Genomic DNA, 13,076 nt, shown 5'->3' with positions numbered 1-13,076 from the left:
GATCTATGGTTCCTGAGTTCGGGCCCCCTGTCAGGCTCTGTGCTGACAGCTCGGAGCCTGGAGCCTGCTTTGGATTCTGTGTGTCTGTCTCTGTTCCTCCCATGCTCACACTCTGTCTCTCTATGTCAAAAATGAATGAAAAAAATTTTTAAAATTAAATGCCCATGGGAGTTAATTTGAATTGTATTTACCCACTCATTATATGGCAAAATTTCAATTATTCATGAAAAGAATATGTTCAATTCTCTGAACATATGTATTTAGATGAACAACTACTTCTGATTTTCAGCTCTAAAAGAATTCCACAGGCTATATACAGACGGTAAATTTTTCAAAAAGAATAAAAACCTTCATTAACCAAATGCCATTATAAATTTTGACCCATAGCGAATATCATACTACCAACTATGTCTTTTATTTGAGTGTACAATTGTGTGAATATGAAGTAAAAAATTTCAGTGTAAACCTGAGGTTAGAGAACAAGTTTAGATTATATGAGAAAATAAACTGAACTATCAACACAGATCAATTTTCACCTTGAATTTGGCCACAGTATTGCTGGCATAGCTTTTCTGTTTTACAACGGCTCCATCCTTGTTTATCCTCCATCAAAGCCACCTGGTAAACACAGTCACTAGACTCAGTATTTTCTATTTCAACGTTTATTTATTTTTGGGACAAAGAGAGACAGAGCATGAACGGGGGAGGGGCAGAGAGAGAGGGAGACACAGAATCGGAAACAGGCTCCAGGCTCCGAGCCATCAGCCCAGAGCCGGACGCGGGGCTCGAACTCACGGACCGCGAGATCGTGACCTGGCTGAAGTCGGATGCTTAACCGACTGCGCCACCCAGGCGCCCCGGTATTTTCTATTTCAGATCAAGTTGTCTTATATTGAAGATTTTCTGCCTTATTGCAGAAAATTTTTTGTGCCCAGTTCTAATTGTAGATAGTGGATCTTTTCTTCCTTCCTCCCTTCCCTCCCTTCCTTCCCTCCTTTTTTTATTCTTCTCACTTCTCCCTTTCTGTTTTTAATTTTTTGAAAGTTACTTATTTTGAGAGAGCAAGTAGGGAGGGGAAGAGAGAGGGGAGAGAGAATCCCAAGCAGGCTCTGCACTGTCAGCGCAGAGCCCAATGTGGGGCTCAAACTCACAAACTGTGAGATCATGACCTGAGCTGAAATCAAGAGTCAGACACTTAACTGACTGAGCCACACTTCTCCCTTTCTGATAGCAAACTGAATTTAGTTTATAAAACTGTGCCATTGGGTACAGTGCTCATAGCTCAGTAAATTCAAATGCCATGTTCTTCTGCTACAAAAACAAATAGTCCTCAAAGATTCTAATATTTATTGGAGACCCCTCATATGGTCAATAGGTAGGTCTTATTTTTTGTTGTTGTATTTTATTTTATCTTATTATTTTTTAATTTTTTAAATTCTGATTAGTTAATATATAGCATAATATTGATTTCATGAGGAAAATTTAGTGATTCATCACTTACATATAACACCCAGTGCTCATCACAACTCACAACTTAAAACTCATCACCCATTTAGCCCATCCCCCACCCACCTTCCCTCCTCAGTTTGTTCTCTATAGTTAAAAGTCACTTATGGTTTGCTTCTCTCTCTTTTTTTTCCCTTCCCCTGTGTATATCTGTTTTGTTTCTTAAATTCCACATATGAGTGAAATAATAGGATATTTGTCTTTCTCTGAGTGACTTATTTCACTTAGCATAAAACACTCTAGCTTCATCCATATTGTGGCAAATGGCAAAATTTCATTGTTTATGATGGCTGACTAATATTCCATGGTGTGTGTGTGTGTGTGTGTATATATATATATATACCTACCTACCTCTTCTTTATCCATTGATCAGTCAATAGACCTTTGGGCTTTTGGGCTCTTTCCATAATTTGGCTGTTGTTGATAATGCTGGTATAAACATTGGAGTGCATGTGCCCTTTCAAGTCAGTATTTTTGGATACATTGGGTAAATACCTAGTAGTGCAATTGCTGAGATGTAGGGTAGTTCTATTTTTAATTCTTTGAGGAACCTCCATACTCTTTTCCACAGTGGCTGTACCAGTTTGCACTCTCACCAGCAATGTAAAAGGGTTCCCCTTGGTCCACATCCTTCCCAACATCTTCTGTTTCTTGTGTTGTTAATTTTAGCCATTCTGACAGTGTGAGGTGCTATCTCATCATGGCTCTGTTAGCCTTCTGGATGTCTTCTCTGGAAAAGACATGTCTTCTGCCCATTTCTTAACCAGATTATTTATTTTTTGGGTGTTGAGTTTGATAAATTCTGTATAGGCTTTGGATACTAACCCTTTATCAGATATGTCATTTGCAAATATCTTCTACCATTTCACAGGTTGTCACTTAGTTTTGTTGATTGTTTCCTTTGATGTACTGAAGCTTTTTATCTTGATGAGGCCCCAGTAGTTCATTTTTGCTTTTGTTTCCCTTGTCTCTAGAGACCTGTCTAGAAAGAAGTTGGTATGGCCAATGTCAAAGATGTTGCTGCCTATGTTCCCTTCAGGATTTTGATGGTTTCCTGCCTTATATTTAGGTCTTTCATCCATTTTGAATTTATTTTTGTGTATGGTATGGGTCTTAGACCCAACTTTAACTAAATGACTCCTGTCAGTACTTGAATCTTGAACTGAAGCACACAGAAAATAAACATTAAGTGGAAATTATTAATTTTTTGTGGTAGTATCATTAAAGTGGTGGTTTTGTATCCTATCCTAATTCTATATCTGTTCTTTATCCCTATCTTATTTCTATGTCTAATTCTTTTGCCTTTCCATCAGTTCAGTAAAACCTCAAATAGATTATTCATTTAGCTAGTTTATTGTGGAATTTATATTAACTGGAAAGTAAACAGGAATGGTTTTATTATTTAACAATAACTGCCATCCCCAACTATATTGTGCCTCATCCCCTTTCACTTTGGGTAGTAGGTCCTTTAATAGCATATAAATAAGATTATATAACTTTTAAGAAAATTTTTGTAACCAGACTATATTTGGCATTGAATATTCAGTTCTATTCTCTTTTAAAAATTTACTCTCAAAAGTTATTCAAAAATTTTCTCTTCCCTCCTCCAGTGCAGGTGAGAGTTGTGGCTTTGGCTGTTTGAAATGGATAACATGAAGTGTGATGTGGCTCTTCTTTCTGAGGTGTGGTATGACAGCTTTTTCTCTCTTTTTCTAGGAACTAGCTCCTTTTCTATTGCTGAAAACGAGGAGGAACATAGGGAGGTACAGTTCTCCTAACTTTACTCTGCTGTCGTTGGTTTGTTGAGTGCTTCACGAACTCATTTTTATTCAGTCTGGTGTTGTCTGACATCTATATTGACAGCCAATATGGACTTGTTGCTAGGGTTCCTTGAAATAATCTCCAGATTCACCCTCTAAAATTCAGGATCCCTCTAGAAGATCATCTATTCCTTTATGGCCCTACCACTGGTACTTTTCCCCAAAACTCCCTTTGCATTGAGTATCATATTTTTTAACCCAACAGCCGTTCAATCAGTCCAATGACTTCTGACCCTCCACTAACATCTAAACTTATTCAGTTGTGTCCATGTAACTACCATACAATTCTTCCATATGCCTAAAATATTGGAAAGAATGTTTGGAAGTTAGCTCTTCTTTTCCATGCACATGGCATTGTATAAGTACCGCGCGCTAACTGATTGCGCCACTGGAGCTCCTCCATGCACATGGCATTGTGATTGTGGTGGTTAATATTATGTATCAACTTGACTGGGACATAGGACACCCAAATTGAACAATATTTCAGATGTGTCTGCAAGGGTGTTTCTATGTTTAGCATTTTTTTTTAATTAGTATTTATTTCTGAGAGAGAGAGAGAGCAAGAGAGAGCGCACGCAAGTGGGATAAGGGCAGAGAGAAATGGAGACAAAGAATCCAAAGCAGGCTCCAGTCTCTGAGCTGTCAACACAAAGCCCAACATGGGGCTCAAACTCATGAACTGTAAGATCATGACCTGAGCCAAAGTCAGAAGCTTAACTGACTGAGCCACCCAGGCACCCCATATATTTTTAGCCTTGAATTAGTGAACTCAGTAAGCAGATTGACTTCTTTAATATTGGTATCCATCATCAAACCCATTAAGAGTCTGAATCGAACAAAAAAGCAGAAGGAGTAATTCATTCTCTACCTGATTATTAATCTGAGACATCAGTCTTCTCTCCTGAAACTTATACCATTGATCCTTCAGTTCTAAAAATATACTACTTATTTTCCTGGGTCTTCAGCTTACAGTCAGCAGATGTGAGACTTCCATAATTGTGTGAGACAACATCTGGCAATAAATTATATATGTATGTATCTCATATTGGTTCTGTTTCCCTGGGGAACTCTGGTTAATGCAACCATGATACCTTTAAATTATCTGTCATAATCTTTAGCACAGAAGTGGACATCAAACTCTGTGTTCACTTGTATTTCTAAACTACAGGAGACATAAGATAGATATTAAGCATATCTATTTCCCAAAATACTGTTGGAGGGCTGAAAATGGCAAAGAGATTCTGAGATTCCAAAAATTCTTTTATAGGATTGTCCATACTATCTTATAAATGATGCCTATCCATGCCCCTGCTGGGGCAAAGCAAGAGAAACTTAAAAGCTGTGCAACTCATCAGGTAAACTGACAGATAGTGAGATGTCCATTTGCAACGACAACACTAATCTCCAACAGTGGCTCTACCGATGCTCACCTTACATGGCTTTGGGTAGAAACCCTCCTGAGAAGGGGAGAGAATACCTTTTCAACAGAAACTCTTCACTCCTCTCAAAATTAATGCATTTTCCTTTCAGCTCATATTGACTGTCTTTTAGGAAACTAAAACATAGTAAAATATAAAGTATTTGGAATTAGTTATCTGGCTAAGATGGGGTAGAAAGCAGAGAAAATCATGTTTACATTTTAGGATGGGAAGGTCGTTTTGAGTGGAATGAACAGACAAAACTTCTAATTAAGCTTGTTTATGATACTTTGTGTACCTATTATGTATAAGAATCTGGATAGAGAGTTCGGATAATTTCCCCCATCAAAAAATATGCGATGTGTGAGAAATTCTAAGAAAGCAGGATAGAATTGTTGCTATCAATGACATTAGATGTGTTAATAATTGATCACAGTCAAATTTCTAAATTTTCACATCAAAGCAAAGAGTGCACTTCAGGAAGTTTTCTACATTAAGAAATTTTATTTTGAGTAACTTTAAAGGTTTCTGATAGCTTCCAAATTGCTGGAGAAAGAAAATGGGTCCTGACTTTTGAGACTGCTGAATTCTAGTCACAGAATTTACAAGTTTGCCTTATGTGCACTGATTGGGACAAAGGGTGAGCCCAACAATTTGGGAATATCTGAGAGGAGTTAGAGTATTCATAGCATACTCCCCTGCAGCACACTAAAGCATCTATTATTCTTCCATTACCTGAGGAAACACTTTTTCTTTCCTTGCATGATAAAAATGTATTGTTTCTTGAAGAGGGCCTTAGACATTATTTGACAAAGGTCTCTTATGGAAGGGAACAAATTATTCATTTTCTAGTTACATTTGCTGACAAACTCACATGGAATAGCCTAAAACTATGTGATGAAACTTATCTGGTCACAGCAAAAAAGTTCAGCTACTGACTGAAAAGAAGGGTTTCATACCCCATTGAGGAGTTCTTTATCTCTAAGAGATCACTGACAGCAATTCCTGGACAATGCCTGCAATAAACTATTTTGGCATGCATATAAAAGTAGGTTAGAAAATCCTTATCTTTTTTGTATATATGCAAGAGCCCATTGGTTTGATCATGTGCTGAGAAGATAACAACACAGCGAGAAAAACTATTCCTCAGGAGGCTGCAGAAGGGCGAGAGGCACCATTTATGCATGCTTGGAGAATGGTTCTGAATGTGGCAGCTATAGAGACAGTTTTCAAATGAGACAGGAAACTTCACAGTTGTGATAGGAGCAGCAGTTTATGTGTAGCTTTGAGTTGATCTAGGAAGCTCCATCTACGGCCTGCTTCTTGAGGTCATCCAACAATTCTGTGAGCTGTTTCTTTGCTGTATTTTGTGCCTTTTTTCATAAACTAGCTAGAAGAGAGTCTCCACAATTGAACCCCATATACAGAGTCACTAAATAAGTAGCCTTCTATAAGTAGCCCTCTCCAACATAGGTGTTGCTTTAATAGATTAATCACAATTGGATCTACTTTCATTTTCTAACTATGCGAAAACAGAGGCATATGGATGGAAAAATAATGAACTGAAAAGTTGAGGAAAACCAAATATTATGCCAAACAAAGTGGAAGATGAATATAAGTGAGAGGAAAACAAATGATATATTCCGCTTTTTCCTGAATACTAGAGTATAATAGTATATGAAAATGTCCATAGTTACAGTTAAGAATCTCTTCATTAGAGAAGTATATTTATCAGAGTTGTTAAGAACAATTTCAATGAATGGGGGAAAGGAGGAGGGATTCTAGATGGAGATCCAGGTTTTGAGCAGTACTTAACAGATCTAACTTACTCATGGAAGCTTGATATGAACTTTGAAGAAAAGTGGTCTTGGAAGAAGAAATATTAATAAATAATATTTTCAAATATTTTAAATAGGCATGCTTTCATGTGATTTACTGCTTCCAACTCTACAACCAGCTCCTTTTTTTTCCCTACCCCTGTTTAATTCATACCCATAACTAGGCTACCTCCTGTTTTTCAAAAATGTTAAAAGCTTTCACTTTCTTTTATTTTATACATGTATGAATTGATGTGGATTTTCCCCATTTTTTCCAATATAATCTGTAACTTGCTCTTATAGTCTGACTATATACAGGCTTGAGGTTACTCAGATATAGGTAAATATCTGGAACCTTCAAGACAAGCTTCTTTGATGACAAGAGGCCCTTAGTGATCTATGCTAACATAATGCTAACGTAATGAAAAGAGCATAGATTTTGGCATCAAAGGAATTATGCAAAAGTAATATATATATGTAAACCTTGGCAAATTACAATTTTCTCTGTGTTTTATTTTCTAAATATATACAATGATGAAAAGTTTTTCAATCTTCAAAGATGCCCATGGTGAAAGAAAAACAATTGCTTCAAAAATGTAAAACACCATAAAATGTAAGTAAATGAATAAACAAATACACATGTGTGTGTGCACGCGCGCTCACACACACACACACACACACACTGTAGGTGGTGAGTGGAGGATGTGAATGAATGCATGTATGTATGGGTGTGTATAAAATCAATGTGGAGGCATCAATCTAAATTCCATTGGCCTTGTTGGGAGTGTTGGGAAGCAAAGAAATGAGAAGGAATTGTCACTAGGACTCAAATTAGACTCCAGGTCTTAAAAAGGAGAAGCTAACAAAGATGACAATTTATTTTTCATTTTCTTGTGACAGAGAGCCCTAGAACAAGACTGTGAATACAAATTTTTATATAGTCTATGTGAACGCAAATTGCTTTGATCCTTCTGATGGATATAGAAAAGAACACATATACCAGATCAAAAGCCACATATCACATACCTGAGGCTGTGGCAATCTGCTCTAGAAAATATATCCATCACAGCAAATGCTTTCAGAGCTACTATTTAGTTAAACTTACAGTATTCTGTTGTTATCTGCCATGATCTAACTAGTTTTTGCAGAAGCTAGATTGCTAAATTAAATGAGACTGTATGATGGAATCTGTTACTCTTTCATCATTTATGTCTTTGATGGAAATAATTTTAACATTTCCTTTGGAATACAATATCATTTTTACTTTCCTTTTCCAAAGGGGAACGGGTCCCTCAAGATTACACTTGGCCTTTCCTACTAAAATAGCTTTTACACCATATAGTAAGGAAAAATGTGAGGGATCTGCTGACTGCTTAATATTTCCATTTCCATTAATACATTTGGGAATTAGGGATATAACCGCCTGGAGGATTCCGTGGACCTCATTATAAGGTGGATCCAAGCCAGGAATTTAATGTAGTAGTTGGTAGATCTCTTTCATATTTAGTAGACCCATTGAACCATGCCCATTTCTCTGAGTCTGTAGGTCCATTTTCCACAGTTTTACATGACAGCTTGGCATTTCTATTTTATTTAATATGGGCCATTATTTTTCAAAAGTTCTAAAAATTATCTCAAAATTCGTATAGATCCATATCCCTGTCACTGATCAGTAAAGAGTACCGCCATATCAACAAAGGCTGCTTTATCTAACTTTATATTCAGTCCCCCTAGACCCAGCACCCTAAGCATCTACCTCCAGAAATACTCTCCTTATACTTGACAGTATATATTAGCCAGCTACTAAAACTCATTTAGCATATATTCCTTATATTCCTTTAGCAGAACCAGCACTGCTGCATTTGAATCATGCTAAGGTTTAACCCTCATGAGTCTGATGACCATAAAGGGGGATTGAAGACATATTCTGAGGAAAGCAAGCATTATCTTTTCAGGCCCCTGACATATTTGGTTTTTCTACATTATATTCAAAGGCTAACCTTCCAACAAGGTGGAATAGGTTGCTTCTACAGGCCTCAAGAGTTAAGGAGATCTTGGGTTCAAGTTCTTCAGTATATTTATTCAGATATCTAACATTTTATATGTTAAGAGTCCAACTCCTTTCATATTACGAATGTGAATTTGGCAATGGAGATTTTCCAAGGCTAATAATTCAGCTTTTTATGTTAACTTTATCCTGCTGTCAGACTTCTACTTTGTTTACCATTCAGCTGTTGGGGATAAATGTCTCTTTAAATGCCTCCCAGGTACACTATCTGACTCATATTTTGCTTTAATTTGTAACGGATCATTCTGAGTCTGTTATTTTCTTTCTTCAAACATTACTTCTCTTAATCCACAACAACCCAATTTCATATGCTTTCTAATTACCCCCATGCCTATTAATACCACAGATTACACAAGTCAGTGTATTTCCTTCCAGTGCATCTCACCAAGTTTGCTATAGTTGAAATTCTCAGTAATGGCTCCACTTTTCATTAGTGATGGGGCTTAACTCTCAGCCACTGTTGGGAGATCCAACTCCAGAATTCCATCCTTAGTGTCTACTTAGGAACTTTCCTGGTACTGTCTTAGTTTGGATTCTCTAGAAGCAAGCATTAGACAAGCACTCATTTGCACATGATTTATTAAAGGAATATTCTTCAAAACAACCTATAAAGAAATGAAAGATTTTTTTTTAAAGCAAGGATTAGGTCTTAGGCAACATCTGAAATTTTCTTGATTCACAAGATGCCTTGAAGCATAAATCACACTACAGAGTTGTTCTTCTTTGAGGAAAAAAAGAACAACTATTTATCCTCACATCTGTCAGTCATACCTCAAGGAATACCAAAAGTGAGGAAGCTTTTATTGGCTGAGAGCTAATTGTATAATTGGCTAGAGAGAGGAGTAAATATGAATTGTTAGCAGCAAATACTCATAACATTTGGGTGATGAGGGATCTATCCTGGCAAATGGAATCAAAACAGGGCACAAACAATGTCTATTGCACTAGCCCATAGTAAATACTCAATGCTAATTAAAATAAAAATTATATTTACCAACATTTATTAATTATACATGATTGATAGCATATTATAATTATAATTTTATCAGAGTCACTTGAGGAATTTTTCAAAACGTACATACCCCAAAACTATCAGAATTGCTTTGAGGATCAGGGTGGAGAATATACATGTATTTTGAAAATAATTCCCAGCCATTGCTAATATCCATCTTACACACACACACACACATACACACACACACACTCACGCACACCAGAAGCCACTTAAAACCATTAAGAAAAGAAGTCTTTCCAGGGTGCTTGGGTGGCTCAGTCAGTTAAGCATCCGACTTCAGCACCGGTCATGATTTCATGGTTTGTGGGTTCAAGGCCTGCATTGGGTTCTGTGCTGAAAGATCACAGCCTGAGCTTGCTTCAGATTCTGTGCCTCCCTCACTCTCTGACCCTCCCCGACTCATGTGCTTTCTCTCTTAAAAATAAATAAACATTAAAAAATATTAAAATATATAGCTCCCTGATTTTTAATGTATTTATAGACATGTGCAACTCACATCACAATCAAAATTAGAACATTTCCATCACTGCAAAAAGAATTCAGGTACCCATTAGCACTGACTCTTCACTTTCCCCAACTTCACCCATTCCGAGGCAACCACTAATCCATTTTATGTCTCTAGATTTTTCTTTTCTGAACATCTAATATAAATAGAATCATATAATAGGTAGTGTTTTGTGACTACTTATTCAGTTAGCATAATGTTTTCAAGATTCACTTATGTTGTAACACATCAGTATTTCATTCCTTTTAATTGCTATGTAATATTCTGTTATGTGGCTATACCATATTTTCCTTATCCATTCATCATTTGATAGATATTTGGATTGTTTCCATCTATGGGTTATTATGAATAATGTTGCTATGAACATTTGTGTACAGGTTTTTGTGTGGACATAGTATTAATTTCTTTTGAGTGTGTAGTTAGAAGTAAAATTGCTGGATCATACAGTAATTGGATTTTTTTTGAGGAACTGACAGATAATTTTCTAATATGGTTGGACCGTTTTTCTATACTACCAGCAGTTTATGAGGTTCCAATTTTTATGCATTATTGTGAACACTCGTTATCATCTGACATTTTTCATTGCAGCCATTCTGGTGTGTGTGAAGTGATACCTCGCTGAGATTTTGATTTCATTTCTCTAATGAGTAGTTATTTTCATGTGCTTATTATGTTATGTCTTCTTAGGAGTGTCTGTTTAGATCTTTTTTTTTCAATTTTTCAAACAGATTTTTATCTCCCTAATTTGGAGTTTTAAGAGTTCTTTATATATTCTGGCTTAAACGTCTTCTATCAGATATGATTAGCAAGTATTTTCTCCCAGTCAATGTGTTGTCTTTTCAGTTTATCCATGGTGTTTTCTAAAGTACAAAAGATTTTCATTTTGATGAAGTCCAAATTATCGGTTTTTTTCTTCTTTCATATTACTTATGCTTTTGTTGCCATACTTGAGATTTTTCCTTTGTCTTTGTTTTTCAGCATTTTTGCTATTATATGTCTAGGTGTTGATTGATATGCTTATCCTACATGGATTTCTTTTTCACTACTTGGGGGTGTAGATTAATATTTTTCATTAAATGTGGGAAGTTTTCAGCCAACAAATTATTTCTTTAATGTATTTTCTGCTCCTTTCTCTCTCTTCTCTCCTTCTGGTACTTCATTACCTATATGTTGGTGTACTTAATCATGCCTCACATTTTGTTGAGGTTTGTTCTATTTTCTTCAGTTTCCTTTCTGATTTTAAGAATGTTTAATCTCTATCAATCAATTTTCAAGTTTACTGGTTCTTTCTTTTGTAGTTCAAATCTACTGTTGAGGATCTCTAGTGGATTTTGCATTTTAGGTATTCAAATTTTCAACACCAGAATTTCCATTGGTTATTTTTCAATAATGATTATCTCTTTATCAATATTTATTTAATAGGATATTGCCATCAATACTTTCTTTTAATTCTTTAAGTATGATTTCCTTTAATTCCATGAACATAATTTATTTATATTTGTTTATTTATTTATTTTTAAGTTTATTAATTTTGAGAGAGAGAGAGAGAGCAAGAACACGTGCACATGAGTGGGCGAGGAGCAGAAAGGATGAGAGAGATTCCTGGCAGGCTTCACGCTGTGAGATTGAAGCCTATCGTGGGCTTGATCCCACAAGCCATGAGATCATCACCTGAGCTGAAATCAAGAGTCAGACACTTAATCAACTGAGTGGACACTTAACCCATCCAGGCAGGCCTCTCTGTATGTATTTATATCTGCTTTGAAGTTTTTGCCTCACATCTGGATTCCATTCAAGGAAGTTCTATGGCTTGCTCTTGTTTGTTTTTTGTTTGTTTGTTTTTGTTTTTTCCTGTGTAAGAATTATACTTTACTATTTCTTTTCATGTCATATTTCTTTTGAAAATGGATATTTTGGTTAACTATATTGTAGCAACATAGGACACTGACCCTCCTTGCCATCCCCCTTACCCATCCAAGTCTTCTTGTTATTGTTTGTTTATTTATTGAGTGATTTGGGTAGACTACTGTCGTCTCTTTCACCTACAGTAATATCTGGATACAATGTGTTCTTTTTTTCTAATGTCACATCTCAGAAGGCACAGCCTTGGGCTTGTGCACAATCTCCGATGGGGAGAGCACATTTATCAAAGTTTTCTTTGACTCTCTCTTTGTGTGATCTCTCCATGTAGCTGTCTGACTTTGTTGGTATTATACTAAGCTGTTAGCCCCCACTACTGGCAGCTGATTACTAAAGGTTTTCAACAATATCCTGGGGCATAAAATGCTCTTGAGTTTGTTTTAACTAAATGCAGGCCCCTTTTCAAGGGCCATCCCTTCAGAAACTCTTTGAGACTTGTTCTGATTCCATGAGAGCTCATCTTAGTTTTCTCCTCCCCAGAGTTTTCTTTTAAACATTCAGCTGGTCTATAGTTTAGCTGTTTTTTTGTTTTGTTTTGTTTTTGTTTTTAATTTTTTTAACGTTTATTTATTTTTGAGACAGAGACAGAGCCTGAACAGGGGAGGGTCAGAGAGAGGGAGACACAGAATCAGAAACAGGCTCCAGGCTCTGAGCTGTCAGCACAGAGCCCAATGCGGGGCTCAAACTCACGGACCGCGAGATCATGACCTGAGCCGAAGTCGGCCACTTAACCGACTGAACCACCCAGGCGCCCCTAGTTTAGCTGTTTTTGTCCTCATAAAATAAAACTACCATATACTTCTTAATTTCTTGACATCAAGACCTCCATTGTTTTCAAGAACACCGTTAGGTTTGAACTTTGTGACACTCTTTTACAAATAAAGTCAGTTACCTTAGGGAGAGCTACAGAGCTCTTTCTTCTTATGGCCTCCCTTTAGCCACTGGGGAAAATCTTTGCATCATTTCTCCAGAGCTGTGGGCATGAGCAGTGGCAACTTCTCTCATGT

At 36.5% G+C, this 13,076-nt stretch overlaps 1 protein-coding gene across 2 annotated transcripts in view; it reads left to right on the top strand.

Annotated features, from left to right (window-relative positions):
• LMO3 (LIM domain only 3) overlaps positions 1 to 13,076 on the top strand; it is a 391,565-nt gene that overhangs the window by 41,203 nt on the left and 337,286 nt on the right. The gene's annotated exons all lie outside the window — the stretch shown is intronic.

The sequence above is a fragment of the Felis catus genome, chromosome B4 (assembly GCF_018350175.1).
Source record: "Felis catus isolate Fca126 chromosome B4, F.catus_Fca126_mat1.0, whole genome shotgun sequence".
NCBI lineage: Eukaryota > Metazoa > Chordata > Mammalia > Carnivora > Felidae > Felis > Felis catus.
Note: the sequence above shows the minus strand (reverse complement) of the source record. Positions and strands in the feature narration are given on the sequence as shown.